Raw genomic sequence first — 17,707 nt, 5'->3', positions numbered from 1 at the left:
AGAGAGGAGCCTAAATAAGAGGATGAGTGAGTGTATGAGGAAAACCACATCATCCCCATCATCTCCTCCCATGCAATGACCGAAAACCTCTAGGGATTTTTTTTTCTTCCCCTCATGGGAAGGAGAAGATATAGGGATACACACATGTATAGGCATTAGTGGACATATATCTTTGATTTTATTTTAGTGGACATATTCGGCATACATCACCTATACTACATATATGCAACCTCATCAAGGTTTTCCATGCAGAAAAGTTCTCTTTGTTTAATTTTGGCACCTCTCTTTTGTGAGTTGTGATCTTTAGCTTCAAGTACCTTCAAAATTTTCTCTATAAGCAACTAGCTCTGATACCAATTGTTAGAAATGTTTACAATAACTAAGAGCAGGGGGGGGAGGGTGGGTGAATCAATTACTCAAGGTCCATAAGTACCATTTGAATATTTAAACATCAAAAGATTCATTGTTCTACTTATCATGTTGTTGCTCAATCTCTACTGGACTAATAAAAACTTAGTGTCCTAAGCATAACATACTTTGCTGAATTAAACATCATCAAATATAAAACATATAAAAAAATTCAACCCAATTTGGGAAAAACTACCAACAACATGTCACAACTTTTTAACTCTTTCTAAGTGAGCTCTATTATGAGCCAACCTTGTTAAAGGTTATGATACACACTATTAAATGTGAGCTAGTTAGAGGATTTAATCACCCTATTAGGAGTGGCCTTGTTAGAGGACTTTTATAATTCCATTTAGAATGTCACCTTCCTAAATGGATTTACATAGACTGTTAAGTCCTTCAAATGACTATTGAGTAAAGCTCTATTAAAAGGATTTCAATACAAACTATTTACAATGATTAGAAAGAAAATAGTAGGGTTTTGATATGTATGTTTACAACTCACTTTTGGAGGTTTAGTTCATGTGGTAATTCACTGATAAGTCCCCGTTGTCATCTTTGTTCTTTGTTCACTTGAAAACTCTTCAAGTAGTCACCCCCCTTAAAATCAAAACTTAATCGTTCTACTCAGATTCAGTTATCAACTTCAACAACATATGTGCAAGCAATTCCTTTTTCTTTGTTCTCACTCTTACACACTTGTGTTCACCCTTGTGCATCTCTTTTCCACCTTTCTCTTTGCACATGTACCCCTTAAAGTTTTTCTTTATACTTCCTTAAATAGGTAATTCTCTCTTTTCTATTTTCCATGATCACTATAGAGCTTAGAGTTTACAATCTGGTTCATCTAGAAACTCTAAATTAGTTATATTTTGAAAAGGTTATCTTGAAATTTGTTTTATCTTTATGGTTATTAATGTGATGAACCTAAAATTGATAGTTTTCATCTCCCACCACATTTTTCAAAACAAATATATTCTAACCAAGAGAAGAACTATACATTCTAGAAGAGGACTCTCTCCTCTAGAATGTTATATAATTTTTAGATTTTTCTATATGATTTAATTATTTTTTCTTTCTCAAAATTGACATCTTTTCGAGTGTTAAAATACATGTTTGTGGAGTTTTTTAATTATAATATACTATATCTAATTAAAACACTATAAACTCTACATGAGAATATTCTTGACTCTAAGCTCTATAAAATGGTTTTTATATGTTATTAAAAAAATATCATAAAAAATAGTAAGAGTTATTTAAACATCTAAAATAATTTTATTTCTTTAGTAATTGGATACAAATTAGTATAAAACATGCATTTAATAGACATTTCCAATTGGAAAAGTGTGAGACCATATATAACTTACCTAGAATGAATTTATCTAGGTCATATGTTTTTTTTAAAAATGAATTTTAGATAGAAATACTCAAATTCAGTCATTTTGATAAGTCAGCCTGAAAGGTGACATAGCTTTGTACTTTTACCCTAGCATCTTCATCATAACTCAGAGAATACTACAAGGACTCTTCATTTTCTTCTTCTTCTTCTTCTTCTTCTCTTTACAATCCTTTTAGATATGATAATCATTTTTGCAGTTCGAACACTTCACTTTGTACTTCTTCCCAGAATATTCAAACTTCATATCCTTCTTGATTTTGTCCTTCAATCTTTCTCAAATGGTGAGAGTGTCTATAGCCACTTCAAAATATTTCCTTTGCATCTCCTCTAAAGAACTTCAATACCTACTTCATACATTTTAAATTGTATGGTGGTACTTTTGATGCACATCAATAACATGGAACACTCTTATCCACTAATAGACATGCCAACAAATGTTAACTATGCAACCATCTTATTGAAAATATTTAGATGATCTTTCGTAGTTATTCCGCTGTTGATCTTGAGAGAGTTTGTTTACCAAGAATTTTTCTTGATAACTATCTCCCATTTTATTCTATAGAAAACATTAAATTTTATCTTCATGGACATTCAATAGAATAGAATTTACAAGGCTCAACCTTATTATTCCTGTGGCCTTTCAATCCACTAGATCACAATGATCTTCATGCTTCATACCTGAATGTTTGTTACCAAACATTGTGATCCACAAATCTCAATCAACTATCATATCTTCAAGTTTAAGTTTTTGTCAATTAATATGTGTACCATTGAACTTTTCAATGTCTATTCTCCTTGATATACTTGCCATCTAAATTTCTAGATGAATTTAGTTTGTGAAACCACACTAGACACAAACAACCAAACCTAACCAACAAGGATAACAAAAAGTTTTTTAGCTCTAATAACATTTGAGGAAATGTCTTCCTAATGCAAATTTACAAGGGAAATAATAAAGAGTTTGAATCTACTTCAACATATTGATATAAGCAGAAGAAACAAGTACATAGAAAATAAAAAGCACACAAAATAAATACAAGAGACCAAATTTATATGGGAAACCCTTTTGGTAAAAACCTACCACCAAAAAGTCTGAATGTCTTCCTTGCAATACAATAACCAATGTTGCATAAAACAACAATGTATTTTCGCATAGGCTCATATTGCATTATAATTAACCTAACGTTACACTACTTTGACACTTTTCTCTTCACTACTTCAACCTATCATTTCTAAAACATCCCAAAAACATTTATATATAATGAAATTTGTTACGGAATTCAGTATGTCAAATGGTCAACCAACTATGGCTCACACCTTACCTCGAGTGTCACCATACCATAATTGCTATTTGAAACTAGCATCATGCCAGAACTGCCACTATGCTAACATCATACTAGAAAATATCAATGTACCATAACTATCATTGTACCAAAATTGTTACTATACCATACATACTAGTGTTGACATTGTACTTGTTTCAACATACTAGATTCATTGTACTAGTTCAACCCTCATCATACTGACCTTACCTTACTACTATACCATCCTACCAATGTTTCCATACTGCTTCATTGTACTAATATAGAGCCATCATGCCCAACATCATATGGTCATACAAGGAAAGTATTGTACGATGTACCTTGTATAGGGTTTGGTAGACTCACCATACGACAAACTCCACCATAATTAAGCACCCAAAAAACTATGCATTTTGATAGGGCCTGGGTATCCTTTTACCATGTTTATTTTGTTTTATTAGTTTTCTACAAGAACCTTAAACTAATATCCCTATGAATCATAATTAAGCAAACCTTTCATGCCCATAACATTAGCTATGTCATCTACTAAAACTAGGGAAAGACAATACAGTGTCACTAGAAACCTTTTTTTTCATGCATTCAACCATCTACATATGATAACCCATTATAAAAGTAAAAAACTAGATGCAAATTGACTCCTACTTCCCTGATAACCAAAAGAAGAGAACCCACCTTAGTAGGGTCTGACTCCATATCACTAGGAGTCATATAGAGAAGAAACCAGGAGAATAAAAACACCCCTATTGGAAGAGGTATATGAAACCACCAATAAACCATTGAATCCCACCAAGAGAGGGCAATAGGAAACCCCCAACTCTGCAATGAAAGTTAGAAAGTGGCTAGCTAGCCAAAACTTTCATGTAAAACCCACCAAAGTCGCTAAAAAATATAGAGCTAAAAAGACATAAGGACTCAATGAGTTAAGAGGGAGAAATATCCACCCCCAACCACCATTACTCACTATAAGAGAAGATTGTTGAGATCTATAAAGAAAATCTTTCAAAGAAGCAAGAGAAATAAGAGTTGAGACAAAGAAGCATATACTTCAACTCCAAATGAGTACTAGACTAGAACCTCCTACCCCACATGAAAATCAACAAAGAAGAGGAAATGACTTCACCCACCCTCCCCACAGAATGCACAAAACCAATAGAACATATAGGATAAATACTACCACCAATAAAATGTAAAACCTAGTCATATTTTCAAAAGGAACAAGAGGAAATGACCCTAAGGTGGCAAGAAAAAAAGGTTCTAAAAAGTGGGGCCAACACTCAGCCACCAGATTCCCTAGATCCAACAACCCACATAGTAAGAGCAGAAAACTAGAAGCGTAAAAAAAAGGCCCTCCTCCTACAATGTACTAGAAGGACTCCAAAAAAGCTTGAGGAGGATAGAAAGGGAACTCATCCTCCCAAACACCTATTTGTATGGAAAAAAAGGAGTACATACTCCACTTCTTCACACAAGCCAAGGCTCCAAACTCTACCCCAATTCCAAGTTCACAACAACAACCCAAGGCAGAAGAAACTAAACCCTCACAAAAAGCACTACTCTCTTAAGTGAAAGGGAACCTCTCTCCATAAACTTTAAGTATGTTAAAAAATAAATTGGCTTGAGTTTTTATTACAAAAATAATAATTAATTTTATCTTGTGTTTAATGTTTTACATATTCCCATTTCAATATCATGTAGACCCATCTAAATTATGATAGTTTTGTTTATATCATTTTCATGTTACATAAGACTAAGAATGATTAGATATGAATTTGGTCAATTGATGCATATAGGTGTAACGTAACATTCAAAACAACTTTTTCATTTCAGCTTTGATATGTGATGAAAACTAAATTGCATCTCATCTTTGTGCAAGACTTTATCACTACTTTGTAGTAAGGGAATTCATGTTACTAATTCTCATTTAGTAGGTGAGAAATTAGTGAGACTTATTCAATGTCATTTATAGGTAAAGAATTTATAAAAGATTTTAATTTTTTTTATTTAATGGAGGCCCCCAAGAAATTTATAAAAGATCTTGATTTGACTTAGGATAAAAATGGGATTTATGAGGTTGTTGAAATAGTTGAGTTACTATTCTGATTCTATTTATATAATGACTATGATAAGTTCTATTATTCTTTTTCAAATAAATCTACAATTAAATTGAATTGAAAGTTCTAATATAGCTCTCCAAAATAATTTTCTTTAACTAGAGAGATACATTTTTTTCCAAAATTATTATTTTATTTGAAATAATAAATTAGAAAAACTCAACTAATTCCAAATCCCAATTATTAAAAATAATTTAAGAAAATAAATGTTATAATTTAATCCCTTTCAAATATATACTTTTCATTAATTACTTATTTATTGATATAGAATTTGGGATTCATCTTGCGCTTAAATATCCCACTTGAAGAAGAAAACCCATTCTACTGGAAAAGATATAAATGTGGGCTGCATATCTTGTTATGTATATTATTCGTTAGAAAGTTTACAGAATGAGTGACAGGAATTTACGCTAGCCAAATACTAATAAAACCCTCCATACAATAGTATTACTTTCATCTATTCCCTCTTACTTACATATCTAATTATATTGCATATTTTTCATTGAATTGTTTACAGGATCAGAGGCAGGAATTCGCAGTAGCGGTATACTAATTAAACCCTCTACTTTCACCTAGGCCCTTTAATAAACATATCAACAGTTAAAATCAGAGCATCATAAACACTGAAGACTCTCTTTCTGACCCCACTATTGAATGTCAATATTCCAATCACAGTAGTGAATCCCAAACCATAACTCAATCCAAGTCCAACTGCCCATCCCACCATTTCATCATTTGAATTCTCTATTTCACCATTTGTCTCAATACTGGTGCAGTTTCCATAGTCAGCAGAGTTGTTGCAGAATGTTGTATTGCTAAATGGAATCCCACTTAGCTTAGGATTGCCAAAGTAGGATGATTGCCCAAAGGTTAGGAACTACCCTCCAAGGGGTACTTTTCCTTCTAACATGTTGTAAGACAGATTCAATATCTCCAAATAGCTAAGCAACTGAAGTTCTAAAGGGATTTTTCCATTCAACCTGTTTAGCGAGAGGTCAAGAGACTCTAGCTGCTCCATGCCTCCCAATGTTTTGGGGATTTGACCGCTTAGATGATTCCTTGAAAGGTTAAGAGTTATCAAGCCTCGAAGAGATCCCATTTGGGAAGGAATGGTTCCTGATAAGTTGTTGCTGGAGAGATCAATACATTTATGAATGAAAAGGATTTTGACAAAATCAGCATCCCGACCTTTCCAGGAAATATCAATCTTATTTGTATACACCGTATGTCTTGTAAATACTTTGAAGTATCTTCTTCGAGAAGTTTTGGATCACTCTGTGATGCATTGACTATTGCAACCAAGTTTGTAAGATTATTTGGAATGGGCCCTAAAAAGTGGTTTCTAGAAAGTTCTAGAATCTGAAGATTCGGAAGACCAGTTACTTGGGGTGGGATACTTCCATGAAATTTATTGGACCTCAGAATCAAGACGTGCAGCTATGATAACTTTCCAATCCAGCAAGGGATAGTGCCCACAAAAATATTATTTTGCAGATCAAGTACTTGCAGAGTTTGACATTTTGAAATGGATGAGGGAATAACTCCTCTCAATCAATTTTCAGAGAGCTTCAATGTATGAATCTGTTTCAGGCTTCCCCATTCTGCTGGCACTTTACCTTGTAGATGATTTCCCGCCAAGTCTAGAACTCTGAGGAGCGAGCAAGTCCTGGTTAAATTAGGAGGAATCACATTGGTGAGCATATTATTTGAAAGGTCAAGAAACTCCAAATCTGAAGTACAGATAGAGTCTGGAATGCTCCGATGAGATTGTTTCTCGACAATGATAAGAACACAATATGCTGAAGATGTTCACCAATATCAGTGGGAATAGAACCATTGAACTGATTCAGGCTAACGTCCAGCATCTTAACACCAACAACAGGAAGAGGAAGAGCACCTTGTAAGCTGTTATTGTGCAAATCCAGGTACAAATCAGTCCTGCATGTTAGTTTGGATGGAAATGAACCTGTTAATTGATTACAACTAAGGTTCAAATATGTAAGACATGGTAATTCCCATATCCAGGATGGTATAGTTGTCACACTGTTAAAGGATAGATCCAAATGGTCCAATTTATATTGACTGGCAAGAAATGGTGGAATTTTATCTAAACTGCAAGAACCTAGTCCCAAAAAGTTGAGCTTCTCGAACCGTGGTATCTAGGTTGGATCAAAGCTCACGGTTAAGTGATTGAAAGAAAGATCAAGCAATTCAAGTCTAGTGAGATTATCGAAAAAGGAAAGGGATATGAAGCCTCCTAGATTGATGGAGTCTAGATAAAGGGATCTTAAGTTGACTAGATCTGAAACTGTGGGCAAAACTGAGGTATTTAATGGATTGTAACCGAGGTCAAGATAAGAGAGGGAAGAAAGTGATCCCAATGAAGGTGGGATTGTCCTGATTAACTTGTTATTGAACAGATCCAAATGAACAAGTTTAGTGAGATTGACTATGGAGAGAGGAATCTCACCTTCAATGTTGGTATATGAAAGGGCGAGACTCTCCAAGGATGAGATATTCCCTACACCAGATGGAATTTGGCCCTCCACAGCTGTCGATGAAAGATCAACGCTGGTTAGCAACAAAGATGTTTTCTGTGCAATGAAGGAAAGCTTTCCTCCAAGATAGTAATTCTCAGAGAGATCAAGTGAGAGAAAGTGGGTAGTCACATTTTCAAACCAAGGAGGTATCTTTCCTGACAAAGAATTATCTAAAAGATCAAGATGGAGGAGAGAAGTGAGATTGAGAAGGGAATTTGGGATTGGTTCGATAAGCCCACAGTCAGACATGCTGAGCTGTTGAAGGTTTGATAAACCGCAAACAGTTCCACCCCAATCTTTGCTTACAAAGATGCTCACTCCATCAAGAGATAGGTATTCCAAGCTCACCAGATTTGATAAGCTTTCCAAATTCATATGCAATTCACTTACAGAGAATTCATTTACATCTCTAGAATATGACAAGTCGAGAAAACTGAGACTCTCTAACTTTATAAAATGTGGAGTGAGATTACCATTGAAGAGGTTGTTGCTCAGATTGAGGTGCTCTAACTTTTCAAGTTGAAACAGCGATCTAGAGATGTTACCCTCCAAATTGTATCCACCCAAATCCAGGCCAAAAACATGGCCTATGTGGAGGTTACAGCTGACTCCACTCCACGTGCAGCAATTAAATCCATGCCACGAGCTTCGCTTTTTCGCCTCATCCACAACAGCTATCTTGAAATCTAGAAGATGATCTATTTCATGGAGGGTGCATGCCATTGCAGGAGGAGAGGTGAAGCAGAAGAAAGAGCATGATATCGTAATGATTGCAAAGGCAACTCTGGCATATGAAACATTATATTCAAATCAGATTTTTGAATTTAGATTTCATATCTCTATGAAATATATTATGTGAACTTAGTATCAGGATTCCCATACCAATACATGTTTGGAAACTAAATTACATCTTGTCTATAAGTCCAAGGCTTTTTTAACTGCTCGATAGTGAGCGACCTTATTACTAGCTTCCGTGTTAGTGGGTAAGAAATTAGTGAGACCTATTCAACTCACTTATCATTAAAAGAATTTATAAAAACTTATTTATTTGGCTTGGATAAGAATTGGGTTCATGAGGCCATTGATGGTTATTAAAATTTATTTGAATTTGAAATAAAATCATTACAATGTTTTTATGGCTCATAAAATTCATGAATGTAGTAATCTAAATTAAGAGGATAGTTTTGTTTCAAATATTGATTTACATTACAATCATTCATCTTAAAAAAAAAAAAATCCATTTCAAAAATTTTCATAGTAGATGACAGTTCTTTCCCACTTTATATAATAAAAATAATATCTTTATGTTTTCTTACTTCCTTTTAATACATATTCCTTCTAAAATATTTTATTATTTTTACAATATATCTATGGTACTTAATAATTAAATAAGATTTTAAATTCTTCTTATTTACACCCTTTACATACATAACTAGACATGTTATTTCATCATGATCGCATATATCTAAATAAAAACTTTCTAGTAGATTTGATAAGATTTAATAAAACTAAGATAATAAATAATTATACTATAATAACACATTAATTTTAATAAATTAAAATTTATTGACCAAGTAATTTTTTTGGTATGAATGCATGCTCATTTTTACTTTATATGTTTGGAATTGGAAAATAAATTTTTGTATAGAGATAAACACACAAAAGTGGAAGCATGGAACTATTTATTAATCAATTTTTTTTATATTAACTATAGGTAGATCAAAAATAAAAAAATATGTCACTAAGAGTATCAACAAAGAGGCCAAGCCTCACAATGAAATCAGAGAATCATAAATACAAAAGAGGGTCAAAAGGAAGTAGCGAACAACTAATGAAGGACATCATAGTGGGTATCAACCCGAGTCATCCAACCAAGCGGGCCCTCCATCCAAACAATGTTATTATGTTCTTATAACTGAGTCAACATAAACAACTCTTCTTTCCTAGTATTGACATTCTTCCTGATTTCTTTGTTCAGTCTTTTACAAGTTTGTTCGAATGTCGGCAACTCGTCCAGGGTTCTCCTCCACTCATAACCATGCTTTAGCTCATAGAAGAAAAAGATGGCATGCCCATCCTTAAGAAATTTCCTCAGCTTCTCTTTTTCTAACATCATAGTAGTGTGAACCTACAGAAAAATTTTAAGATGTGTGAGTTTTCAAAAAAAAATAGTAAGAACTCTCGGTTTACCTTGGTACCTTTCCTCCTTCCTACACTTCTAGATTTGCCAGAGGATGTTAGAAGACAACATATTCCAAAATAAGTTGGTATCCTTATGAGGACCATTGATATGACGAGTAACAATTTCTAAAATATTCACATTAATAGGGTAAAAGACACCAAACATATTCCAGATTTCTTTAGAAAAGATACAATCAAATCAAATATGTCTACCTATTTGAAGGAGCTTGCATAAGTTTCAAATGTCAGTATCATGACCATCTTTTTTAATGGGTAGTCTATCAAGCATAACTAACAATTTAAAACATCTAATTTTAGGTTCAACAAGACTTTTCCACAGAATATCAAAATACTTTTTTCCAAGAATCGGCATCAAAAGAGGAATACCAAATAGTGTTAATGTGATGAATAATATCTTCATTGCGATCAATGATTCTATAAATATTTTTGGCTTTGAGATTAGCCATGATGACCCCATCTGGCAACTTACACTTTAAGTGCCTATGGGAATCCACATGACAAACAGTATCAAGATTTTTAGTAGCCTGAAAAATCATATTATAGGTCTTTTTGTGCGAACCAGGAATATTATACTTATTCTTGAGCTCATCCCATTGAATGATATTATCCTGTTCAAAAAGATCAACAAACTGAGAAATACCCTTTTTAGCCCATAACCTGGCAGAACATCCTTGGGAGAGGGCTAGGGGTTTACCATTCAGGTGCAAGTTCCACCAAATGGATCTGCTCATCATCATAAAACTCCTTGTTGTTGATAAAGTTCTTGACATGGTCCCAGGCTCTCCAAATGGATTTGAAAATAGTGGAACCTTGGACAGTGACCGGGAAATTGCCAACAATAAGATCACAAAATCCAAGTCCTAGCTTTTTTAGGAAAACCTCTTTCAATATTATGCCTAACAAGCACCTTCCAAGGATTATTACCCTCCATGGAGTGAAAGATCCATTTGGCAGATAAGGCAATACCTTGAATTTTAAGGTCTTTAAGCCCTAGCCCCCCAAGGAATTTGTCAGTATGGCACCAGTCTCATTTGACCGCATGCATCTTTTTATTACCTTTACCATTAGACCAAAGAAAGTGCATGATAGCCTTTTGGATTTCTAAAATCTAATAATTATTGAACATCCAAGCAGAGGAATAATAAATACTATAAGAAGACAACATCTTTTGACAAACCTGAATTCTGCTAGCAAGAGATAAGGACCTGTTATGCCATTTATTGAGCTTCTTATCAATTTTTTCCTTCATCCAAGACCACATATCTTTAAGCGAGGGTTCAATAGAGAAGGGGATGCCAAGATATTTGACTATCTTGCTGGGACCACCCCATTGGAAGTTATATTGAGAAAAGCAGCAAGGAGGTTGCTCTTCCCATCCTAGGCAAATGGATTTGGCTTGAGATATATGAGCACCAGAAATAGAATAGAATAGATCAATTTTAGCGTGCAAGGCTTTAAAATTTCTATTAGAGAACTCAAAAAAAAGGGTAGTATCATTAGCAATTTGACAATTAATAAGCTCATCATTATTAATCAAATTTGCATTATAATGTTGAAATTATTGAAATAAGATATGTAAAATTTAATAATACAAATATTAAAATGATGGAAAAGACTACAAATTATGCCTTAATTTATATATACTATAGGAAAAAAAACTATAAAGAAAAGGAACTCAAACACTATACAAAAATCAATTCGAGGCAATCTCAATTAACATTTCATTAAAAGTCAAATTTTCCAATTTACTCAAATTTGATAAATATTTTTAATTATAAATTGTTTAATTAAATTTATATTTTTAATTTTTAATTTTTAATTAATTTTTTAAAATAAGCTTTTAATCAATTTCTAATAAATCTATTAACTAATCATGAAACAATTGATTTTAATAATAAAACTTGATATAAAATCTTGATAATAACTCTATTTATTTCTTTGTATTTAATTATTGACTTTGTTCAAATATTTTATTTTTAAGTATTTACTAAAAACTACAATTTTCTTTTTGAATTGTGCCAAAATATCAATTCTAAAACTTTAAAAAAGCTTGACAACCTTTTATAAAATATAAAACTTATTATTTATTTCTAAATATTTATGTTTTACTAAAGAAATAAAACTAAGAATTACAACATGTAAAATTGGGAAGTTACTAACTAGAAGGTGAAAAAATCACTCATATGCCCAAATCGCTTTCATTGCACTCATAAAAAAATCTAAGTGTACACATTTCAACCATGAATAAACAAGTGTCACATAGTGGATAGTACTTGTCATTGCAAATTATAGTGATGGTTCAAGGAGAGCTTTAATATGTAATTATTAGACGAGAACTTTAATCTGTAATTTTTCAATGAGTGTTTTAGTCTAAACTTAATAATATTATAGTTACATTAATTACGAAAGTGATAACAATTTTTTTGATAATAAATATAATTATAATAATCATATTAATTGTAGTCTTAACCATAAAATATTATTATGTATGTTGTAAATAAGTATACTTTATTAAGATTTATAATTATAATTCTATTTTTATGATTGCAAGAAAGAATTAATAATAAGTAAATGATAAATCTATTTCTATTACCAAACTTAGTTAGACATGATTTATCTTATCATACATTCATAATTGATTTTGTTGATAAAAGTTTTTTTTTTTTTAATAGGATGCAATGTGTTGCTTATGTTTCAAAATTAAGTATGGTAGAATATGTGCAATATTATAATTAATTTTATTGTTCTTGTTGATTTTATTTGTTAAAATTAATCAATAAGTATTTTATTAATCTATTCAACCATTAATCAAAATAATCTAAGTATATTTCAATATTTCAATTTTTATATCTAACAATTATTAGAGTCATTCTCTTTTGTGCATCCAACAAGGTTTGATTTTTCTTAAATGTAAACTAGTTTGCATAAAAGGTAATGTGAAATTTGAAAGATTATTGAAAAATTCTAAATTGTTAAATTTCATCAAAGTATCAATACAAATTCTTCCAAATCTAGCACTCTCAATGCAATCGCATTTAAAATCAATTTAAATATATAAAGAATCATACAATAAAAGTCCATAGCCTAAATTTTGAATAAATAAACAAAAACGAGTCATTATTTTTTATTTAATTATTTAATTTGTTTGAATACTTTATTTTTCTAAATTAGTTTCTCATGTCATATTTTCTACTTATCAAATAAATGTTTCTATTATTGCCATTATTATTATTATTATCAAAATAAAATTTTCTCTTTAAAATGAATGATAAATCCATTTCTATTACCACATGATTTATCTTATTATATTCACATTCTCCTATTACCAAATTAATTTCCACCCATTAAAGATAACTATTTTTGGATCATTTAAATTTTTGTAAATTTTATTTATTTATTTATCAATTTTACATGTTAAAGACATTATTTTCCTAAAATTTAATTGGTTGATATGATTTGGTCTTATAAGACCCCCTTTTCCTCAAGCTTCCTCCATCTTGATTTTCTTTAGGCAAGATTTTGAGGTAAATATTAGTTTACGTTTTCCTTTTCTACTTTGATATTAATATTGATTTTATAAATATTAGTATAAAAAATCTATAAGATTAAAATTAATCTCCTAATATCTCTCAAATTCAACTAATGAAGCATTTTTTAGAATTTTGGTAGAATTAAAGAGGCAACAACAAATCTATTATTATTAAACTTTTGTGGTGAACTTAACATTTAAAAACCATATCAAATTTAAACCATGCCATAAATGAATTTGGTAAACCTTCTTTTAATCTATTTTTTTAATCCAACATTTATCCTAATAAGATATTTAGACTATTTCGTATGATAATGCTTGTACTAAGGTATTATAGAATGTATTTCAAGATGTTTATTTTTCACTTGAACCAATATCTATTTAATCTATTAGAATTAATTTAGAATTTTTTTTAAATTATTACAAAGACAGAATATTATAACAAAAATACTAAATGTATTATTTATATTCTAATATTCAATTACTATAAAAATGATAACAACAAATACATGACACTATGTGGCATTTGTCATACATTCATAATTGATTTTGTTGATAAAGTTCAATTATTTAGTACGATGCAATGTTTTACTGATATATATATATATATATATATATATATATATATATATAGTAAATTAAAGTCATGATATCTATAGACTTTCTCTATGTATATTATGTGACATATAATATATATAACTAGTAGCATCTGAGATGGGTGACTCCCAAGATTTAAAATTATAATTCATTATATAAATTTATTTTATTTTATTATAACTTATAAGTCTCTATCAATCAAAATTTATTTTCATATTATGATAAGATTTCATTTATGTTTAGAGCAATAAAGGATATTTTGGTAACGTTATATTTGGTTTGATGGTTAGGTTTAGATTATAATTTATCTTAATATTCAATTGTGAAAAGGGGTAGACTTCCTTTACATTTTCATGGTCATGTTTTGATAAAATTTAGGTTTTATTAAGATTTTTATTCAATGGAGTTTAGTTTAGGGTTGTTTTAAATTTTTAGTCAGGTCTAGAGAAACCTTCCATTTTAGTACTTAATGAGAATTGGATTTGTGCATAATAGTGAATTGGATTCAGTTTGTTTCAATGATATGGTCAAGATTAAGCTTTGGTTATCCTATATACCTTCTCTATGATGGTTAGCATTATGTTTGAATTGAATGCATGGATTGACTAAGTCAACCATAGTAGCTATCATATTGTCTCATCATTTGTTGCCATTTATTTACCCTCTGACTCCACCACTCGTGTCTCACTCTCTCCTCCTTTTCCCACTCCTTCTAACATGTACCCCACCTACTCTCACCATCTCTTCCTCCAATTTACCCTATATCTCTACCTCATGTCTCTCTTAGACATCCTCTCACATTTCCTTTAGTTTTTTTTTTTGTGTTTGACTTGGTACCTAGCGTTCAATTAAATTTGCAAGTATTTTTAAAAAAAGGTTTATTATTTGGAACAATATTTTATTGGGTGTGTGATAAAGGGAAAGTTAGTTTAGTATAAAGTTAATCTTAACATAAGAGTTAAGTTTGGTTTAATTCAATGTTATGAGTATAGTTTAATTTTGTTTAATTTTTTAAATATAAGTTATTGGGTATTTGATAAAGGGTAATTTAGTTTAGTGTAAATTCAATGTTAACATTATATTTAAATTTGGTTTAATTCAATGTTAGGATTATAGTTAAATTTTGTTTACTTTTTAATAAATAACACACACACTCTCTCTCTCTCTCTCTGTCTATATATATATAAATATGTGTATATATATATATATATATATATATATATATACATGTGTGTGCATGCATGGACGTGTGCATGTGTGTGTGTGTGTGTGTGTGTGTGTGTGTGTGTGTGTGTGTGTGTGTGTGTGTGTGTGTGTGTGTGTGTGTGTGTGTGTGTGTGTTTATCTTGAACCCTAATTATCCATTATTATTAGCTATATGTCATATCTCCATCACTTCCAATGCTTTCTCTACCTTGTCTCTTCCCTGTCACTTCACCCTTTATTATGAGGTTATGAGAGAAGGGTGAAAGTTTGTAACTCTCTCTCTCTCTCTCTCTCTCTCTCTCTCTCTCTCTCTCTCTCTCTCTCTCTCTCTCTCTCTCTCTCTCTCTCTCTCTCTCTCTCTCTCTCTGTTTGTGTGTGTGTGTGTGAAACAATGTATCTAGTATTCAATTAAATTTAGTATTAGAGTTTGTTAGAGTTATTAATCTTTCCTTGGTTGTATTTATTTAATTTGGGATAAACCATTTAGATCATAATAATTCTCCAAATAATCATAATAATCATAATTTAATTAACAATCATAATAATAATCATAACTTTAACAATAATTATAATTACAATAATAGATTTAATTCTAGGTTTTCTTTTAACAACAATAATAATCGAAATACAAATCATAATAATAACCATCCCAATCAATAGAATAGTCCTAATAAAAAACCCCATTTTACTTATTATGGGAAAGATGGTAATTTAACTAATAATTATTTTAAAAGAAAAATGATAAGAAACCTATGAATAATCATCAAACTAATCAAAAAATCTCATGGCAATCAAAATTGTCATGCTTTCACTATTAGTTACAATGTTTATAAATGATTAGAATGGATTGTTGATAGTGGTGCTTCTCAACATGTTACATCTTATAGATAGGTGTTTGATTCTTTGCAACTTGAACCTTCAAATATTCCAATTCAATGAGCTGATAATCATACTTGCAAAGTTGAAGGATTTGCTGATGTTGTTAGAATTTCTAAAATTAAATTTGAATCTAGAATCTATTGAAAGAGGTAGATTAAACAAAAAGAAATGAAATTAACATCAGGGCGAATGCACCAACTTGTTGTGCCAAAAATATGACACGCGTCTTATTTTTTCAAATTTTCAAGTGTGCGTGTGGGCTTTTTAGAATCTAATTTTTTGAGTTTTCTTTTGTTGGTTTCTTTCTCCGCCACCAACAGCATGCACACATTTTGTAGAAGGTGAAATCTTTTCTTGTTCTCCTCCTCAAAATAACTCCTCATCACCGGAGATCAAGATCAGATTCATCATGTATGTTTTCTAATCTTGTTTTTGTATTGTTTTGTATGTTTTAGCATTGTTTTGTTTGTTTTTTAAGTTTTTCTTCAAGTTTGGCTTATTTATTTAAAATGCAATTAGTTTCTTATTAGGAAATGTGAATAATCTACCTCCAAATTCCCAACCTAATCAACAAAATTAAAATAAAAACCCTCCACAAGATCAAAATGAAAACCCTCATGAGGAAGAGCAAGAACCTCCACTGATTGAAAGACCTCTTGCTGGCACCCAAGACAATATAATGAATGAAATAGAAAGAGGGATAAATGAAGTATAAGAAATCATTAGTAGGTTAAAAGCTTGCAGGAAAACTAATCCTATGAGAGCACAATTGGAATCCTCCCTTGAGTCCATTATGAGCCAGGTAAATTTTGTTAGTGGTTAGTTGGATCTTTGACATGTTAAGAGAGAAGAACAAAGAAGATACTATGCAAAAAAATTATCCTATAAAGATGTAAACTAAAAGGACATAACAAAAGGTAACATATGTGCATTGTTTAAATACTAAATGTATTATTTATATTCTAATATTCAATTACTATAAAAATGATAACAACAAATACATGACACTATGTGGCATTTGTCATACATTCATAATTGATTTTGTTCATAAAGTTCAATTATTTAGTATGATGCAATGTGTTACTTATATTTTAAAACTATATATATATATAGTAAATTAAAGTCATGATATCTATAGACTTTCTCTATGTATATTATGTGACATATAATATATATAGCTAGTAGCATCTGAGATGGGTGACTCCCAAGATTTAAAATTATAATTCATTATATAAATTTATTTTATTTTATTATAGTTTATAAGTCTCTATCAATCAAAATTTATTTTCATGTTATGATAAGATTTCATTTATGTTTAGAGCAATAAAGTATATTTTGGTAATGTCATATTTGGTTTGATGGTTAGGTTTAGATTATAATTTATCTTAATATTCAATTGTGAAAAGGGGTAGACTTCCTTTACATTTTCATGGTCATGTTTTGATAAAATTTAGGTTTTATTAATATTTTTATTCAATGGAGTTTAGTTTAGGGTTGTGTTTAATTTTTAGTCA

At 30.8% G+C, this 17,707-nt stretch overlaps 1 pseudogene; it reads right to left on the bottom strand.

Annotated features, from left to right (window-relative positions):
* Positions 1–5,808: 5,808 nt before the first annotated feature.
* Positions 5,809–8,584, bottom strand: LOC149544461 (receptor-like protein EIX2; annotated as a pseudogene).
* Positions 8,585–17,707: the final 9,123 nt, after the last annotated feature.

Source organism: Cupressus sempervirens, chromosome 8 (assembly GCF_028749045.1).
Source record: "Cupressus sempervirens isolate cs-2001-9-10 chromosome 8, ASM2874904v1, whole genome shotgun sequence".
Taxonomy (NCBI): domain Eukaryota; kingdom Viridiplantae; phylum Streptophyta; class Pinopsida; order Cupressales; family Cupressaceae; genus Cupressus; species Cupressus sempervirens.
Note: the sequence above shows the minus strand (reverse complement) of the source record. Positions and strands in the feature narration are given on the sequence as shown.